The 21,441-nt window shown below is 35.1% G+C and overlaps 1 protein-coding gene across 1 annotated transcript in view; it reads right to left on the bottom strand.

Moving 5' to 3' along the window:
• Positions 1 to 21,441, bottom strand: part of ATRNL1 (attractin like 1) — a 762,129-nt gene that overhangs the window by 211,487 nt on the left and 529,201 nt on the right. The gene's annotated exons all lie outside the window — the stretch shown is intronic.

Raw genomic sequence — 21,441 nt, 5'->3', positions numbered from 1 at the left:
AGATTCAATTAAAATTTAATCTTTGATGCCTGGGATTTGGCTTCAAAATAATCACTGGTGGGGTTACAGGGAAGTGGGGATAGAGATGAAACAAGATTGGCCATGAGTCACCACTTGCTAAGGGTAGGCAATGTGATTCATTTTTCTATTTCTATGTATGCTTAATTTTTTTATTATAAAAGTTAAAAATTAATCTTTGATATTAATATTTTATTTTGTAGTTAATAGAGTTATTTCACTGAAGAGGATCTCATAGGAAGCTAGAAAAATACAACTATTTTATGAAGATATTTTCTCAAAGTTACTTTCTGAATTCTTTTTTTGTAGGCACATGTTAGATATTCCCTGCTCCCTGCCTTTTATTCCAGAATATCCCTCAAGTAATGTCTATCCATATGTCTGTGGAAAAGTAAACATTTGAAGATATGCATACCTATAAACAGAATGGCAGGCCTCAACTATACTGAAAGAAATTTAGGTCTCCTCCAAACCAAATACAACAATGATATACCACCACACACCTATTAGAATGACAAAATAAAATACAAAAAAAATCAATAATACCTTATGCTGATGAGGATGCAGAACAATGGGAACTTTCAAAAGCTGCTGACAGGAATACAAATGGTACAGCAACTTTGGGAAATTACTAAATGTAAAGAGCATACTTTAACATATGACCCAGCAATCTTACTGATAGATATTTATTTACCCAAGATTTCCATATATAAATCTGTATGCAAATGTTAATGGGAGCTTCATTCACAACAGCTCCATAATGCAAATAACACAAATGTCCATCCCTTGGTGATTGGATAAGTCAAGTGTAGTGCATCCACACAATGGAATGCTACTCAGCAATAGAACAAACTGCTGATACCTGTAATGACATGGATAGATCTGGAAAGCATCATGTCAAGTGAAAGAAGCCAGATACCACAGGTTACATTGTACAGGTTTCCATTTATATGACTTTCTGGAAAAAGCAAAACCACAATACCATAAATCAAATGAATGGTTTTCAGGGCTCTAGGGTAGATGGATGGTACTGCTGCAGAAGGGCAGGAGGGAACTTTCTGCAGTGGGGAACACATTCTACATCTAGATAAAGGTGGTCCCTACATGACTGCATCCATTTATTAGAGCTGATGGAGTATGGATGAGGCTTTGTATTTTTATAATATACCTTCCTGTATTTTCCAAAGTTTCCATAATTAGAATTTTTAAATTTTGTAATCAGAGGAAGAAACTAACATTATAAACAAAGTAATAATGGGGGGCACCTGGGTGGCTCAATTGGTTGGGTGTCAGGCTCTTGATTTCAGGTAGAAATAAGACAGAGCCCCCATGCCAGGCTCTGCACTCAGTGCGGAGTCAAATATTTAGTTAATCAAATAGTCAAATATTTAGTTAATCAAAAAATAAAAGAAATAAAAAATAAATAAAATAAAATATGCAAAAAACCCACAAATATTTAGTTAATCAAATACTGGAGGTTTTTAATCAAATATTATGGTGGAAAGGGTGATCAAATATAAAGGTGTAACCTTTATAAAATATCAGTATTACTAATTATACCAAAAGTAAGCTTTCTTTGGTGAGTCAAAAGTATTCTGGGATCTTCTGGTGCTTCAGGCTTATTATGATCATACACAAATTGGTTAGCATGATGCAGGAGAACCTGCACTGGTAACAGAACCAGCCCGAGAAAGGAAGAAGAAGCAGCAGCAGAAGGGATAATTAAATAATGAAAGAGTGAGGTAATTCATGTCATCCTCCACAGGAGATTCAGGGTGATATGAGCAGATTTGCACCCTAGAAAGATCACTTTGGTAGCAATGTGGAAAAGTCCACAGGGAGACCAGTAAAGAGAGTAATAGAATAGATTCAGGAAAAGGGTTTTGAAAGCTTGAAATTACAGCAGTAGGAGAGTGATGAAGTGATGGATTAAAGACATATTTTGGCTATACAATTGACATTGCTCAATGATAGAAAATGAAGAATAGAGTAGAAGGAGAAATCTTGGATAGCTCCCAGTTCTTGGTCTTAACCTGTTATCAAGCCTTTCCCACAAGTGTTCTATGCCTCTTCTATAATTCTTAACCCTCAAACTTATAACCATAGCTTACTCTCTGCAGGTGACCTTCCTTCTAATATTGCCACACACAAAAAAGATCATCATTCAAAGATAACTTCCTATCATGTGAAACTGTTCAAATTCCCTTTAATTTACTCAGTTTTCTCATCCTGTCTTCCCCAAATTAATCATCTTGTTTTCTTGATCCTGTCTTTGCTTTCATCTCTTCTCTATGCTAATGTACAGTTTTTTCCCTTCAATATTTCTTCTCCCAGAGGAGCTTTTTCTTGGATCTGCCAATTTCTTAAATTACCATCTCAATTTCTTCCTTCCTTTTGACATTACCAATTTCAAAATGGTAGTCTAGCCTTGTTGCATGCACCTTCTCATCTACCCAGTCCTTTTACTCTGGTTTCTGCCATTCAATCGACTTCCTCAATAGTCACTGATGAGTGCATAATTACCAGATTCTACTCCCCTCTTCAGTTCCCCTCTTCCTTGATTGCTTATGAAATGCAAGGCATCTTTTGCCACTTCATCCTTTTTGGCATACTTTTAATTCTTAATTCTAATCGTCCTAAACTTCTCAATTTACTTCTTTCTCAACCTGTCATTTGATACTTTCTTTCATTCAATGTGCCTCCAACATTTTAATTATAGCAATTTTCCTACATTCTGTCTTTGATTCTCCTTTGACTTCGCACTCCCATGACTTCAGGTATGTATGAAGTAAGAAGTCCTGCATTATGGCCCTCCCCTTTGCCCCAGGCTCCATCTCCATATTCAATCCATTATTTAGTTCTGTAAATTCTGCTTCTTTGCTATTTCCAATATATTTATTTCTTTACATTTTGACAGCCACTAGTTCAGGGCTTAACTTGCCCATGTTTCTCAATTATTCTTTGAAACAACTGATGCTACAAAATGCTGCCAGTATCATTTCCCTAAAGTCAGCCATAAAATTCATGTGCTCAAAGACCTTCTATGTGATCCCTGTCATTTCATTAAAATCGATTTTCATAGTATCTTCTATATCTTCTGTTTTGATTTCCACAATTCATTCCCCAGTAGCTAATCCTGCCTTCTTACTGTTTCACACATACACCACTCTTTTCATCTCTGCCTTTTGCTCATATTGCCTCTTCAGCTTGGCATGTCTCTTTACTCTTCCCATCTCAACCTTACCCTTAGCTCTGTCTAGTGACATTTTATCTACTTATAAAGGCCATGATCCCCTACTATAATCTCTCATGATACATTCACCAATATCCTGAGATTTAAATTCTTTCCCCTCTCTTCTTTGTGTTTTTCTTTCAGCATTAATCACATTATACTTTTTAGGAGAGGTATTTTCACATGCCTTATATTTCCTCTTAGTCTTTTAAGATAGAGACAATGTCTTTCCATATTCATCTTCTCTAGTGCTTTGCACATAGTAGGTTTGGTAAACATTTGTTGAACCAATTTTTCATAGTATAGAGATTTTCTTTTTAAGATAGTTTTTCCATTTGAAATATGGAAAAAAGAAATTGGGTTAATTTTGCTTTTGTTTTCTAAATGTGTTGGAGATGAGAAAGACATTAAGAAATAATGACTCTTTCTCCATGAAAAATTGCACATACACTTTACCCATATGATATTTAATCTGCCCTAGTTTAATATGCCATGAATGGTTGATGCAGAGCTTTTCTTTCTGAACCCAAAATTAAAAGGCATTTACAGTACACATGAATGAAATTATAAGGTATAAATATGAACAAAGGCTTTTTGTATGACTAGCATAACACTATAACCAGTGTAGAAGGAAAATGTATATTAAGATACGAGGTAAAATTTCAGATTTAATACCCTAAACTTTTATCTAGTTGCTGTTTTATTTTCTAAGAAAGCAAAGTATGAAAATATTTACTTAGCCAAAGTATAACGTTATTAGTTTCTTTGATGCTACATATAAAATATCTAGCACTACACTTCTAATATCTGAGATTTCACTTTATAAGATTTACATTTTATTTAACAGCATTTTATAGAATTCTTACAGTCAGTTATTCCCTGGAGGATATAAACCACATCAGATTATCTATCAATGGAAAGGAGGAGGAAATAAAGGTTAAATTACTAACTGATTTTACATGAAATGTAAGCAAAAAATATATTAAACAGAAACATAAATTTAATGTAATAGCTGTCATAGAGTACTACATCCTAATAAAATATTTAAACAATAATCAGAAAATAACTATTGCATACTATCAGACACACAGAAAGTGCTTCAAGGAAATCTAAAAAGTTAGAATAAGGAAACTAAAACACCATAATAAGCTTTTTGCTATTGTTATACAAGAAACCAGTATTAAGATATTAATATTAGTTTTATGTTAACGTATCATACATTACTAGTTTTACACACATTTAAAAATGAGTATTAAAAGAGTTTGACAGTACTCAAAAATACCCTGTGTTTCACAGACTATGGAATGTTCTTGGTTGCAGCATGTGTAATCTGCCCAGTATTAAGGAGCACTTTTTTTTTTTTTAGCACTTTCTTTTTTTTAATGGGTCCAATATATTACCTGTTTTATCTGAGAATGGGTGAAGGATGGTGGAGGGTGTTGGAAATTCAGTCTTCTTTACTCATAGCAGGAACACTGCTCCCAAGAATTGCTAAACTGCGATGATAACTTTCCAATAAATTATATTACGTCCTCACTAAACATAGCCATTTCTTACTTGTAAGACTGCTATATATACACATAATTTGGGATCCCTGGGTGGCGCAGCGGTTTGGCGCCTGCCTTTGGCCCAGGGCGCGATCCCGGAGACCCAGGATCGAATCCCACATCAGGCTCCCGGTGCATGGAGCCTGCTTCTCCCTCTGCCTGTGTCTCTGCCTCTCTCTCTCTCTCTCTCTGTGACTATCATAAATAAATAAAAAAAAAAATTATACACATAATTTATGCTAGCTTTGCTTCAACTGTGATATGACCATACCTTTAAGTAGTGTGATGTTCTGCTGAATGATAGCCAATATGAATATGGGTGCTTGGAATTATAAGACTTTGTATTTGCCAGGGATCCCTGGGTGGCTCAGCGGTTTAGCGCCTGCTTTTGGCCCAGGGCGCAGTCCTGGAGTCCTGGGATCGACTCCCACATCAGGCTCCTGGCATGGAGGCTGTCCCCACCCACCCACCCCCCGCCATCTCTCATGAATAAATAAATAAAATCTTTAAAAAAAAAAAAGACTTTGTATTTGCCAATTTTTCTGTTTATCACTGAGAAGTGAAAGTGGGCTTATTATTTTGTTATTCATTTTCATCTTTATATTCTTCTTCATCATAGTTTATACTCATTTTCAATGACTGAAGTAAGACAACCATAAAGTTTTAATATCTTGATGAAAACTTCCTTTAAAAAATTTTAATTTTGAAAATATATAATAAATATAAATGTATGCATTTAGCTTTGAACTCACTGAATTCTGCATGAAATATGCTAGCAGTATTTTACCTATATGTAGTTTACCTACGGTATTAACAAGCTATTTACTAAAAACTGTAAACAAATGACTTTTTTCCTGCTTAAATGTCTTATGACCTCTGATTACATTAATTTAGAACCATGGAGATTCCAATAATTTAAGCATATATTCATACCATGTTACTAGGTTCTATTCATATCATGTTAATTCTGAAGAATCACATTTAATTCTTAATTCATGCTCCATTCATTCACAAAACTCATGTGGTTATAATTCCAAATCTTATATTCCTAAAAATTTTTTGAAAACATTATATTTTAAGTGGTTTTGGTGATGAAAGGTATTTTATAATTTTAAAATAAAGAAAATTTGAAAATGCACCCTGGAATCCTTATCCTTCCATAATTCAAGAACCAAAAGTATACCTATAAAAATCTCCCATTCACTGTAAATATTTTTCTTAAAATAAATTCTTTATCTTCTAAAGCATTTATTATGAGGAATATGAGATGATGTGACCTTCACACCATTTCCTTCTCTCTATTACCAACTGAAAATCATCTGTCTTTAAATCAAATCTCTCCTGGGGCTTATGGGGAGTTATTTGCAAATAGGGCTTGTGTCCTATTGGGGTTCTGGCTAAGAGAACTTCTCCCTAATGATGACCGGGTAAGTTCATAGAAACTAGCATCAAGGCTCAGGGTAAGGATTTTACAGAGGTTTGGTCTGGAGAGATCTATAAACACCAAGAGGGAAGTCAACATAGTCCATAAAAGAATATCCTTGGACTGTCTGGCCCCCAAGAGGCTGAGAAAAAAGCAGAGTCATTGGTGAGAGTCCGTCCTGTTCCTGAGCCTCACCTCCGTAAGGTCAATAGGGGGTTGGTGGCTCGACTGCTTCCATACAACCAGCCTGCAAAGAAGTAGTGAGACCTCTCCCATCAGAGGTTGCCAGAACTGGAGTCTGGAAATGGTGATGATGAAACTAGCAAGCCAACTGCCAGAGAGAGAAACAGCAATCCAGAGAGAATTCTGTCCAGTTAAAGCAGAGCTGCTATGGAAAACAAACCACAATTGTCAGTAGGGTCCTCCCACTCTAAAATAACCAAATTCTTAATGCTTTTTAATGCATTTCTGGCATTGCAGGCAGTAGAGAATGCTCCAGGCAGCCAGCCAGAGGGGGGTAGAAAACAACAAGCAAACAATAAAGCAGAGCAGCCCAGAAGACCAAAGCCAATAGAGTCACCCAAAAGATAAGAAAGCAGAGCTTGAGGGGTGCCTGGGTATCTCAGTGGTTGAGTGTCTGCCTTTGGCTCAGGTCCTGACCCTGAGGTACTGGGATCAAGTCCTGCATCAGGCTTCTCCACAGGAAGTCTGCTTCTCCCTCTGCCTATGTCTCTGCCTCTCTCTGTGTGTCTATTATGAATAAATAAATAAAATCTTGAAAGAAAGAGAGAAAGAAAGAAAAAGAAAGAAAGAAAGAAGAAAGAAAGAAAGAAAGAAAGAAAGAAAGAAGAAAGAAAGAAAGAAAGAAAGAAAGAAAGAGAAAGAAAGAAAAGAAAAAAGGAAAGAAAATGGAGCCTGAGATTCCTGCAGTATGCCAGGGACCCCGAAAGAAGTGGTTAAAGAATTATGGCAGGCCCTTGGGCTCCAGCAGAAGCAATCATCTTTGGAGGAAAGCATACTTTATTTAGGCCAATAGAAAACAACAGATTAAGATCAAAGAAGTAGGAGCTCACAAAGCTCACCAAATACACAAGGAAATATGCCACAACAAATGAGAGCCAACAGAAATAAGCAATAGATTTAAGGTTTCCAAGGATTTCAGATATTGGAATGATCAAATATAAAATAAAATAATTAGGTTTGGAATGACATGAAGTAATAAAAACTAGTAAGAAAAGGGACTTTCAAAAACTGCTAAGCAGATTTGAAAAAGAACAAAATAGAACTTTTAAAAATGAAAAAAAAAGCATTGAAAGTAATCTAGTGAATAAGGTAGAAAGCAGATTATATACCACACAACAAAAAATTAGTGAACTGGAATAAAGCTCTGAGGAAATAAATCAGAAGAAACACAGAAAGAGATGATGGAAGATATACCTGAGAGGGTAAGAGAGTTTGAAGATAGGATAAGAATTTTCAATATGCATAGAATCAGAATCTCAGAAGAACAGAGGAAATGGGGGAGAAGAAAATTCAGAGGGATAAGAAATGACAATTTTTAGAACTAAACAAAGACTTAAATCCTCAGACATAGAAGTGCAAAACAGGCCAAGTGATACTAACACAAACAAATTCATGCATAGAAAATCAAGGTAGGGGTACCTGGGTGGCTCAGTGTGTCTGCCTTTGGCTCAGGTCATGATCCCAGCATCCTGGGATTGAGCCCTGCATCCACCTGGCTTCCTGCTCATTGGGGAGCCTGCTTCTCCCTCTGCCCTTCCTTGCTGGTCATGATCTCTCTTCCTATCACTCTCTCTGTCTCTCTCAAATGAATAAATAAATAAATTCAAAAAAAAAGAAAGAAAGAAATAAAAGAAAAATCACAGTAAAACTGCAGAACACCAGAGACAGAAGCCATTGGAAAGAAAGGCTAGATTAGCTGCAAAGGAATGGCAATTATACTACTAGAGGATTTCTCAGGTGTGACACCAGAAGCCAAATGCAAGAACAATTTTCAATTAAATGAAATATACAAGTATGCAAAATAACTAGATGCTTGATAAAAGTATATTTTAAAACATTTCTTAGATTGTAAGCAAGGAAGGGATGCTCTGAGTCACTGGGTAAAACTGACAAGGAGAGCTGTAAGCAACAAACTAAAAGAGTTTATTATTAAAAGACATATGGTAAAGGAATTTCTAATGATAGGTCATGGGGTAAAGGAAACATTCTGGAAGAAAGCTCTGAATTAAAAGGAAAACAGTGAGCAAAGAAATAATAAATATGTAAGTAGATTTAAACACATTGATTGAGGTCCCTGGGTGGCTCAGTCAGTTAAGTGTCTGCCTTTGGCTCAGACCATGAACCCAGGGTCCTGAGAAGGAGCCCTGTATCAGGCTCACTGCTTAGCTGGGAGTCTGCTTCTCCTTCTTCTTGCTAATGCTCTCTGTCTCTATCTCAAATAAATAAATAAAATCTTAAAAAAATAAACATAATGATCACGTAAAGCAACAACAGCAATAATAATGTTTAATTCAACTAGTGGCAAGACTCAGAGGTATAAAAAAGAGAACTATGTCCTATAAGATTCAAATTATTCTTAGGTTCCTACATTGTTTGCAAAGAAGTAGAAGTGTTCACTAATTTCAGACTTAAACTATGCCTGCTATAGTTTTAAAAATAATAACTAGGGGCACCTGGGTGGCTTAGTGTTGAGCATCTGCTTTTGGCTCAGGGCTGATTCTGGGTCCTGGGATTGAGTCCTACATTGGGCTCCTCGCAGGGAGCCTGCTTCTCCCTCTTCCTAAGTCTCTGCCTCTCTCTCTGTCTCTCATGAATAAGTAAAATCTTTTTTTAAAAAAAGGGTAATAACTAAAAGAAGAGCAAGAGTGCATAACATACAAATTAGTTGAGGAAAAAAAATGAGGAAATTTGAGGAAAAAGTTGAGAGATACTGATTTTTTAAAAAGTCTTCAATTCAAAAGAAGGTCAGCAAAGAGGGGAAAATAATAGAAAATTTAGGATAACATAAAACAAGGGTGATGGCTGAAAATATTACTAAGACAGTATGATTAACAGAAAAAAAGAGAAAATGTAAAATTTTAATGGCAATATCCAGAAAGAAAAATATTTATAACAAAATATACAAATATTTTATATGTTTGATTTATAAATAGGAAACAAAGAATGTTCCAAAACAAATTCCAAAACAATTATTTATAATTGATAATTGAATAAAAATTTGAAAATGTTGGAATAGTTTTCAATTTTTTCTTCATTATATAGAATATCTTGTGCAACCAGATTACAATAATAAATGCTATTAAAATAAAAGAGGACACAGGAATACTGGTCAATGAAATGAATGAGGAGAAACAACAATGATCAAAGACATATGAAAATATTCAGTTTCACTAGTAATGAGAAATCTGATTAACATTTCATGTATCAAAATTAATAAGACTTTTCTTAAAATGCTTTTAAAATCATTTCTGAGGGGCACCTGGGTGGATCAGTTAAGTGTCTGACTCTTGGTTTCGGCTCAGGTCTCCATCTCAGGGTAGTGAGACTTGCCTCATGTCAGGCCCAAGCTCAGTGTGTAGTATGTTTAAGACTATTTTCTCCCTCTACCCCCTCTCCCCCTCCCGCCCCGTCCCCTGCTCTTGCACAGTCTTTTGATCTCTCTCTCAAGTAAATAAATCTTTTTAAAAAATCATTTTTGACAAGGATGCTGGAAAACTCTAAGTCTTAATCTTTTCTAAATTTAGGTAGTGTGAATAGGGGCATTTGGGAAAGTAAATAAGCAGTATATCTTAAGATCCACAAAAGGTTATAATTTTGATCTAATAGTTTCTCTTTTATAGATTAGGATCACAAGTTACATACAAAAAATAATTATAGTCTTATTTCTAACAATGTGAAATTGGAATCATGCTAATTGAAAATAAAATAGGAAATAAATTATGTTATACTACAAAATAATTAACATGACATTTTAAGATCAAACCTAGAAGTAAAAAAAAAGTTCTTATTAACACTGAGAAAAAAAGGATGTAAAATCAACTATAGAATATATTTTCAATTTTGTAAAAATATGTATACAAAAGGAAAATGTTACTGGAAGGAAATAAAAGTTCTGGCAGTGAATATTTATGGGTGGTGGGATTATGGAAGATTTCAATTTTAACTTCGATTATTTCTGTGCTATTTTTTCTACAGTGAGGATTTATTACTTACATAATTAAAACTAATGGTAAATGTTAATACAATAATTAAAATTCAAATATCACAAGATGGCTATAACACTCTGAAAAATTAGAAACCCAGGGAAAAGTACATAAGCTACTGAAACCAACCACAGAAACTTTAGTCCATGAAGATGGTAGGTGGGAATGAAGTGCAGGGGTCCACTGGCTGTGCCCAATATCTCATGGCACTCCTGCAGTAAAGCCCACAGTGCTCTTAGCATATAGCTGTTCACTTTGTCTGGCCTGGATAATGTGCCACTTTGGACAAGAAGGTTCCTACTAGTGTATTAGGCTGAATTGTCTCAATTTTTCATGTCTATTTGAGCACCTGGAATCAAAGAATACTACATAAACTTCAAGTAACTTCATGTTCACAGACAGCTTTACGAGAAAATAGTCCACTGATAATACATTAGTGCCTAAGAGGTATTCTCAATTTGAACTAAAATCAGCATGTTTAAAGAATGGTATAACAAAGAAACTTTTTGGTCAGTCTGAGATTCAGACCCTGGTCCTTGTTCTACTGGGGGATGAATTTGTGATCCTGAACAAAGGTCTTAAGTTCAGAGAGCCTCAGTTTGCTCAATGGTAAAACAGAACAAAAGAAACTGCTGTGTGCCTCTTTTCTAAGATTAATGTAAGGCTCAAATGAGGTTGAGATAGCATATGTAAATGAATGTTGAAAAACACTATCTTAAACTCAGTATAAACATTTCAATTGTTCTCATGACCTAGGAAGATCAAATTCAGGCTCCTTACCTTGGCATGTGAATCCTCATTTCTACTGTCTCCAAAGCTCTTTCTGGTGCATGTGTGATGAACACCTAAGTGTCTTGTAGAATATACCCCAATTGTCATCTACATTATCAAAAATTGAAATGTAGATAAGTTAATTACAGTGGGTTAAGAGGTAACAACAGAAGAGCCCAGAATATGTGCAATATAAATAAGGAATTTTTTTCTCCTAAAATAGAAATGATGACTGGAAATACTCATTTTAAATAACTGGCAAAATTTCAAACCTGAATATATGCAGAGTGAATGTAAGAGTCTAAAAATTAAGAAAAAAATAGCCACATTTTATACTTCCATTAGATTGATACTTTTTATTAATTCTTTGTTTTTTTAAAAAAAGCAGTACATGGCATCACAAAAGGAAAGTACAGCTATGTAAGAAGAATAGCATATATATATATATATATATATATATGTATATATATAAAACCCATCTAGATATAACTATTATTAAGAATTTGCCCCTTTCCATGTTTATCAAAATCAGATCACAATGTATAGACTATTGTGTAACATATAATAAATTAACAAATTCTTTCTTGTTGGTTTTGTTTTTCAGTGTTATAAGTAACAGGGTAAGAATAACTAGCTAAAAAATAATTAGAAATATAAATAGAAACAAAGAATAATATCCCAGCAAAAACCATCAGTGATACTTAAGGGCTTATACAAGTTTATACTCCTAGGGAAAAAAAAAAAGCAAGAAAACAAAACAAAACAAAACATGAATAGGGAATGCATATTTTTCACATCATCATCATTTCAGCTAAGGGGCTATACACTCACTTGTTTGTGAACCAATTGTATGCTGGGCTCTTAGTGTGATACCAGATATAACAAACCTAGTCAGTCTAAGTCACATAAGGGGCAATAGATGTTTTTGCCTTCATTTCTCGTGGTTTCTATCAGTTACTGAAGAAAAGCGTGTATTTTGTGGTTTGAGAGACTATATTAAGACAGAATGTGACTATTATGTATCTCAATGAATAAATACAACAGCACCAGAAGAAGTTCTAGAGCTATTACAGTGCCATTTAAAGGGAGAAAATATTTTTTTCTGAAATTTTTTGAGGTATAATTGACAAAAAACACTATTAGTTTCAAGAGTACAACATAATGAGCCAACATAATGATTTGATATTTGTATATATTGCAAAATGATCACCACAATAAGTCTAGTTAACATCTGTCACTGAACATGGCTATAGGATTTCTTCTTGTGATGAGAACTTATAGGATTTATTCTCTTAGCAACTTTCGAACATACAATATGGTATTATTATTAACTTCAGGCACCACACTGTACATTACATCCCCATGATTATTTGTTTTATAATTAGAAGTCTGTTACTTTGATTCCCTTTATCCATTTTACACAGTCCCTCACCCTTGCCTCTGGCAATCATCAATCTATTCTCTGTGTCTATAAGATCACTTCTTTTGTTTGTTTGTTTAGATTCCACATATAAGTGAGATCATATGACATTTATCTTTTTCTGTTTGACTTACTTCAGTTACTATAATGCCCTCAAAGTCCATCCATATTGTTGCAACTGGAAAGATTTCATTATTTTTTATAGTTGAATAGTACACAAACATGGGGTATATATGTATATGTATATAAGGGATATATACATGGTGACATATATATATACATATATATATATATATATATATAGTGTGTGTGTATATATATATATATATATATATCTTTTTAAAAATTTATTTATTTATTTGAGAGAGAGAGAATGAGTAGGGGTTGGGAGGGGTAGGGGGAGAAGAAGAAGCAGACTCTCCAACGAGCTCGGAGCCAGACACTGGTCTCAATCCCAGGACCCTGGGATCATGACCTGAGCTGAAGGCAGATACTTAACCAACTGAACCACCCAGGCGCTCCTATATCACATCTTTTTTATCCATTCATCTATCAATGGACACTTAAAATGTTGTTTCCATATCCTATTTGTGCAACAAATATGGGGATGTAGATATCTTTTCAAAATAGTGTTTTCATTTTCTTTGGATACATATCCAGAGGTAGACTTGCTGGATCATGTTGTAGTTCTATTGTTAATTTTTCTTAAGGAAACTCCATATATTTCTCCACAGTGACTACACCAATTTACATTCCCATCAACAAAGAGTTCCTATTTCTCCACATCCTTGCCAATACTTACTATTTCTTATCTTTTTGATAACAGAGCATCTTTTTCTTGTACCTATTGCATCATCTGTGTCATCTTCTCTAGAAATTTATATTCATATCCTCTGTCCATTTTTTAAATGATTGTTTTGTTGCTGTTGTTGAGTTGAATGAGTTCTTTATATATAAATACACATATATATAAATATATACATAAATATACATCTATACATATAAATATACATATACATTAATCCCTTATCAGATATATGATTTGCAGTCAGCCTTTAGAAGTTTATTTAAATGAGAAGCCAGGCCCTCAAGCTACAGTTAGAATGACAGACTAACAGGCCTCTTTCACAGAAAGATTGAGCTCCTGAGTCTGCTGCCTCTTTCTGTACCCTGGGAGTGCTAGGTATATGAAGTCTTTCTCCTTTCCTCACAGTCCTATGGGACCTGTGAGCATAAGCCCTGCTAGTTACCAGAGCCAAGCAATGAAGAGGTGTCCCCTGGCAGCAGCTACAAAAACCAGGGCACCAGACAAGGGTATAAAGTCCATTCCAGAAGATACAAGCAAGCTGTAGCAAGGAAGAGGGAGAGGACAAAGATTGTGTCCACCAGCCCACATCACCCGAGAATACCTCTGTGGCCCCTTCGAAGTATGCCAAACCAGAAGCCTGCTCCTCAGGCACAGCCCCAGTAGTCTTCAAAGTCAGATCTCTTGGGGGATTAACTCCCAGGTAAGGGTCTTAAAAGTTGGTATCCCTGATGTGAGGTACAAATCCTTTCTCCTCAGGGAGAAGCTCTGGGTATTGAGTTCCTTCCTGACTGAAGATGGGGTTTATAGTAAGACAATGTCTCACCTTTTTCTACCTGCTTCAATGTGGCATCCCTCTCATTTACTTGACAGGATGGGTTTTGCTCCATAGTCTTTAGGGTTTTTTTTTTTTTTTTAAGAGGAAATCGTTCCTCATTTAGCTGTAGATTCAGTGTGTCTGTGGGAGGAGGTAAGTTCAGGATCTTTCTATGTTTCCATCTTGAGCTGGAACTGAAAAATTATTTTCTTAAATCTTTCTCTTTAGACTTTACAAACATAATTTCACTAGAAAAACTTTCAAAATGAGAACATTATACTCATAGGAATCTTAAAAATATAGTCCGAATGTGATCACTCCCCATCACTTCAACTTGTCTTGCCACCATTATCTGTGGCCTGGATTCCTACGGTAGCCTGCTATCAAGTCTTTCTCCTTCTATGCTCTCCCAGTAGCAGCAAGAATAGGTTGATTTCCATTACCCATCAGATAGCAGGTCCGTTTTTCTGCTGACTGCCAATGCCAGAGCCAGCGTTTCTTTGCCTGAGGCCTTTCTCTAGCCTCCAAGGAAGTGGCCCTCAACCAGTAACAGAAAAGAGTTGGGCAATAAATAGTTGGCCCTATGCCTCTGGCATCCGTAGTCTGATGTGTGGTTCCCAAGGAGACGCAGCTTTGGTTGTTCACAGTGGTATTGGTGGCCTGCCATTTCCGTTTTTCATGGCTCTACTTCCCTGTCACATATTCTTCAATCCCAGATGAACAAATTCATCTTCTTGATGACAGTTTCTCAGGGAACTATACGAAGACATTTTTCTTCAAAGTATTCTCAACCCAAAAGGCAGAGTGATCCTTTTAAAAACCATCAAATTATGTCTGTCCTCCAATGAAACCTGCAATTGGCTCTTCTCTTCACTCAGAAGTGAATGTCAAAGTTTTTATAAAGGTCTACATGGCCCTATTATCATCTGCTTACTCCCACTCCATGCTTGCTGTTCCATGAGGTTGACAGGAATGCCCCACCTGAGGGCTTCTGCTCCAGCCATTCCCTCTGTCTGGAATACTTCCCCCGCCGCCCCGGGAATCTTCTGCCTGCTTAACTCCTTCACTTCTTTCAAGACCCGCTCAAATCTCACCTTCTAAATGAGGTGACCCTGACTGCCACCCTATTCAGTACTTCACCCTCCTCCACCACCACAAACCATTCCCCAAACCCTTGTCTTGCTTTATTTTTCCTTTTTCCATTGAACTTGCTACCTCATAATGTATTAAATAATTTCTTTTTCCTGGCTATGATATAAACATGGGGATAGGGTTCTTTGGTTGTATTCTCTGATGTTTCTCAAGCACTTAGAAGTGTTCCATAAAAACCTGCTGAACAATTACCATTAATGTTCATGTTATTGCTGGGTGGAAGAAAAATGACCCATGGGTACTATAGGTCACACTATTACTGCAAAAATAATCCTCTTTTTAAGATAAGTTTAAACCCACTAATATGTTGTGCTTGTATATAAATTTACATTCTAAGTGCATTTATTAAATTTTAACAATGTATTTTAATTTGTCACTCTAATACAGTAAAATGTAGTGATTTATACTTGCTAATAGATAATTTAGAACGTGATTATTCAGACTACCTATATATTTTTTCAGTCATGAAAGGTTTTACACCTATGGCTTTTACACAAAGATCCTATAAAGATTCAACACTCCTCACTCATTAAAAAATATAATTAATATATATCTAAAAATTTTCAGGAACACATCTACTTCATAGAATAGGCCATTTGGTGTATAGTAGCACACAATTACCCGTAGATGTATCAAAAGTAATTATTTCATGTTGTACATTACATTTTCCCCTGACTGTACAGATATGGAACTCAGTGGCACATGAGTCAAATTTAATTTAAAAGAAATCCATTTCTTAACCTACTACATTATGAACACTCAAAAAATATTTACACAGCAGAAATAGCCAGCTAACCTATGACTTTGTGTTGAATTTAAAAACCAAATTTTAAGAAAAACCCAGCAGAAGAACTTTAAAAGTACTTAGATTTTTAGGTTTACATAAAATCCTTAATGTGATTTCAGGGCCTAAGCTTCAGAATTCACTGTGTAAGTAAATCAATAAACTACATTGTATTGTTATGTATATAAAAAAAGAGATTAAGACCAGTTTCCAGTGTACTATAAAATTGAAAAAAAAAGTTTCACATATATATGTGTATGTTTAGTCATTTCAGATAGATAACTTCCTCTTAATAGCAATTATCACAAAATGCTTAGCAAAGGAGAAAAGAAAATAAAATTTTAAACATTTACTTCTACTGCTATTATTTTCTAAAGTATGTCAAAGGAATATACCAGCAGCTGCTCAGATTTACTTCTGGTGTTTAATTTTACAGGAAGAAATAAACAATTTAAGCTCTAAAACAATCTACTGAACAGCAATGTTTTCAGCTTGTATTTTTAAAAAATCTAGTTGCTGATTTATTTTAAAAGGTTAGACATATGTAGCTATAGGGAATTTCAAATATCAGAAATCATAATTATTTACAAAGAGGAAGGAAATCTGATATGGAATTTAGGATTTTAGGCATGGAGGAAGCATGAAGGTACTCAATTAATGAAATTACCACCTCAATAAGGTAGATGTAAAAATATTACTCTCCCAAGTTGATCTACAGATTCAATGCAAGTCCTATTAAAATACTAGTGGGCTTCATTGTAGCAATTGACAAACTGATGCTAAAGTTAATGTGGAAATTCAAGAGACCCAGAAGAACCAAAACGATCTTCAAAAAGAACAATGTTGGAAGACTCATATTTTCGAATTCCAGAATTTACTACAAAGCTACAGTAATCAATACAGTCTGGTACTGTCATATGACAGACCTATCATATTGAGTGTTCAGAAATAAATCCCTACATCTATGGTCAATTGATTTTCAACAAAGCTCTCAAGATCATGCAATGGGGAGAGAAATTCTTTCAAATAAATAATAAAAAATTATATGACCCAACGATTCCATTCTTAATTACACAGCCAAGAAATGTCACTTGTATACAAACATTCATAATACCATTTTTCAGAATATCTAAAAAGTGAGAACAACCTAAATATCTCTCAGTTGGTAAATATATAAACAAAATGTGACATCCATATAATATAATACTATTTGGCAATAAAAAGAAAAGAAGTACTGATCCTATGCCACAGTATGAGCGAAACTTAAAAATATTATGCTATGGTAAAGAAGCTAATCCAAAAAAGAAAAATACTGTATGAGTCCATTTACACAAAATGAAATGAAAACATAGATTAGGAAAATCTATAAAAACAAAAGTAGATTAGTACCTAGGGCTGAGGAAGAATGATGTGGGATACATGGAAAGTGACTGCTAGGCAGTACGGGGTTTGTGTTGGGGATGATAAAAATGTTCTAAACATTGATTTTGGTGATGGTTACACAACTCTGTACTAAAAATCACCAAACTGTACAATTTAGTTGGGTGAATTGTATGGTACATATTATTAAACCTGTTTCCAAAAGAACCCCACAATACTATACATTAATAATAATAAGTAGAACTTGACTCCCAGATAAAAAGGGCTTGCTAAAAGAGAATATGGAGGTAGATATTTTTCTTCTTGGACATTTCATTGAAAACAAGTGGTACAAAAGAAATAGCGGTATGCCCATTATTTGTATAATTAAGCAATGAAATGAGAAAAATAACAAGACAATCAATATTAATAGAATGCTCTAAAAGATACAAAGCACTCGCAGGCATGCCTGGGTGGCTCAGTGGTTGAGCATCTGCCTTTGGCTCAGGGTGTGATCCTGAGGTCCTGGGATCAGTCCCACATCAGGCACCTCTCAGGGAGCCTGCTTCTCCCTCTGCCTATGTCTCTGTCTCTCATGAAAAAATAAAATCTTTAAAACAAAAACAAACAAACAAAACCCACGAAGCACTTGCTCCTGCAGCCAACAAATGATAAACAAATTGCCTTTCTCCTTCCCTGAATTCAAACATAGTGATAACATACAAGATATAAAAATGTTGCTGATTATCAAAACATACTCAGCAATTCATACAAAATCTTATTTTTTTTTGTTTTTTTTTATTTTATTTATTTTTTTTCATACAAAATCTTAAAAGAAACAGTTGGAAAGATAGAAGGGGATTAGGTGTATTATAGGAAGTAAATGGTGGCCTGAATTAGGAGAGTGCCAGAGGTCCACATTCTCTGGATGCTCATCTCACCTGCAGGGGTCAGGAAAGCAGCAGAAACAGCCCAGTGCCAGACCAAGGCTGCAAATTAATGGTAGGGTTCAGCTGGGATGTGGAATCCCGGAGCCATACATGGAGGAGCCTGGGCAATCTCTAAGCATTCACTTATCCCCACCTCAACTGTGGACCTGCACCTTCATCAGAGGGAGGCTACCATCTGATAGGAATAATGATTGGGAAGGAAGTACTTTAAAGTTCTCAAGTGAAAGGAACATGCATGACAAATGAGCAGTGGTGACTTAACCCAGATTATACACTACAAGCAGCTTCCTCACGCCCAACCACTATATTACTCGAAAGAGCACAACTGAGAGTCAAGGATTTTATCCCTCTTCCTAAGTGTGGATCCTAGTAGCTAAAATAAAATATGTGTACATAGAAAAAAAGAAAAGAGAACTCTGAAGAGTGAATGCACCATGAAGAAATTGAAAAATGGAATGATCTATACCAGAGGAAGTCAAATACAAGGGAAGGCATGGAACAGTATTTAAATTAAATATAATGAATGGCTTCAGAAAGATAGGGAGGGCATTAGAAATATGAGGTATCCACAAGCAGCTGTGAAGAAAAAAACAATTGCAGCTATTAACAACAAAATATATCATTGTTGATATGAAGTCAGTGAATGGGTTAAATAGCAGAAAGGATGCACTCTTCAGAAAGCAGTATACTAGAATGGCAGATCGAGGAATGTTCCCAGAGGCAGCTGGAGAAGATGAAAGAGTACAAATAGTGAGAGACAAGCTAAGAAATATAGATGATGGAAGAAGTATCAAGAGTGTCTAGTGGGAATTCCGGGACAGAATACAGTAAGAAATATTAAAAGAAATAGTAACCAAAGATTAGTCAGCATTATACAAAGTTATAGGGCTACAGATTTAAAGGGGGGCACAGAATGGCAAATACGAGGTAATATATACATGTCAGAGAGAGAGATTTAAGAATATTGAGAAACGAGAAAATTCTAAATGATTGCAAAAAGGAAGTGGAGATCATTTACAAAGGACAAAGAATATAAGTGACATCAGACTTGAGACAAGGGCATAATACCTTTGAAGTTTTGAAGAAGAGAACTTTGAAACTTAATTTTATATGTAATTAAACCATCATTTACATGTGAGGACAAAATAAACATATTAGTAGGCATCTGAGGTCTCAAAGAGCATGCCACATAAAATTTCTCTTTGAAAAATATAGTGAAAGATGAAAGAAATGCATGAGTAAGCAACTAGATATAAAGAGTAAAGAAGGGTAAAGACAGTTTATTGCTAAATATGCCAAAATAAAAAAAAACTATGCCCATAATATCTGGATTAAAATTTCCAAACAGGGATCCCTGGGTGGCTCAGTGGTTTAGTGCCTGCCTTTGGCCCAGATCACGATCCTGGAGTCCGGGGATCGAGTCCCACATCGGGCTCCCGGCATGGTGCCTGCTTCTCCCTCTGCCTGTGTCTCTGCCTCTCTCTCTCTCTCTCTATGTCTATCATGAATAAATAAATAAATAAATCTTTAAATAATTAAATAAAATTTCCAAACAGAGTAACATAGGGTAGGAGGAACACAGGGAGTTGAGAGCATGCTAAAATATTAATTTTGTTTGAGACAGACAGGGCAGGAATGTGTATTAATAAACTTTTAGGCAGTGATGAGGAAAATAACCATCACTATGAATCTTGGTAAGTAACAGGTAACCATCAGAAACAGAGATAGAATGTGGAAAATTGTTTAGTAAAAGGAAATCAATTTATCCAAGAGAAACAGAAAAAGAACCAAAAAGAAGGGTAGTAACAACAAGAACAACACACACACACATACACACAGGTGCACACATGCGCGCACACACACAATGGAGCCCCTAAAATAAACTCTGGGAGTACAGTAATTATTGTCAATGTAAATAGATTCAGGCAATTAATCAAAAGATAGACTACAGAATGACTGGGTAAATAAAAAGTGAATAGTCACTTCTTTAAGGGATAGGTAAAAAACAAAAGGACACAGAAGTTGGAAGTAAGGAATAAAAGGACAGTAGGCAAATGAATTAAAACTAAGTAGAGGTAGAAATCTCTAAACTCTACAAAATAAAATTTAATGTTAAAAAATGACAATGATAAATTTGTAAAAAAATAAAAGAAATGGAATGATTATGAACACACACACACACACACACACACCTAACAATACATCCTGAACACTAGTAAGCAGCAACTGACACACTGGCAGTGTGCCCATGCGTGTGAATTACATTTGCTCCTTAAGTTTGTGAGTTTTCTAGTTCTCCATTGGTTCTGTTCCTCTGTGAATTGTGTATGTATTGTTTACATTCATTTTTCTCCTGTGACTTGTGTTTTCACAGTGTTTGACAATGTTTTTAACAGATGAGGAGAAAAAGAAGTCGGATTCAAATAGTCCAGGTTTCCTATTTGTTAAAGACTTTGTACTAAAGTGATGTGATGCAAAGGGCCAACATGATATTACAGTATCTAATGTAACTTTCATTTAATCATTCTGTCTTCTAATTTCTCCCCCAGTAATGGAAGATATACATATTAATTTCCTAATGTTCTAAGCTTCCATGGCAACCTGTGATCTAGAATAGTAAAATATCAAGTACACAAAAGCTAAAAAAAAAATCACAGAGAAATGTCCTCTAAAAATTGGCTCTCTGGATAACATTCACACGGCCTGATCCAGTTGTTTAATTTTTTTTTCCCCAAAATAACCAAACTGCTATAGACAGAATCAATTATATTTGCACCTAGGTTTTTGGAGGAGTCTATTTTTTTTTTTGCTTTCCTTGAAGAAAAGCAAGATTTAAAAAATAGCAACATGAAATTAGTCACATAAGGGGATTTAAAAAAAAAGGAGGGGGATACAATTTTCAACTTCATAGCGTTTCTTAATCTTTCTACTTAAACG

Source organism: Vulpes vulpes, chromosome 15, assembly GCF_048418805.1.
Source record: "Vulpes vulpes isolate BD-2025 chromosome 15, VulVul3, whole genome shotgun sequence".
Taxonomy (NCBI): domain Eukaryota; kingdom Metazoa; phylum Chordata; class Mammalia; order Carnivora; family Canidae; genus Vulpes; species Vulpes vulpes.
This window is presented reverse-complemented; position numbering and strand designations above follow the sequence as displayed.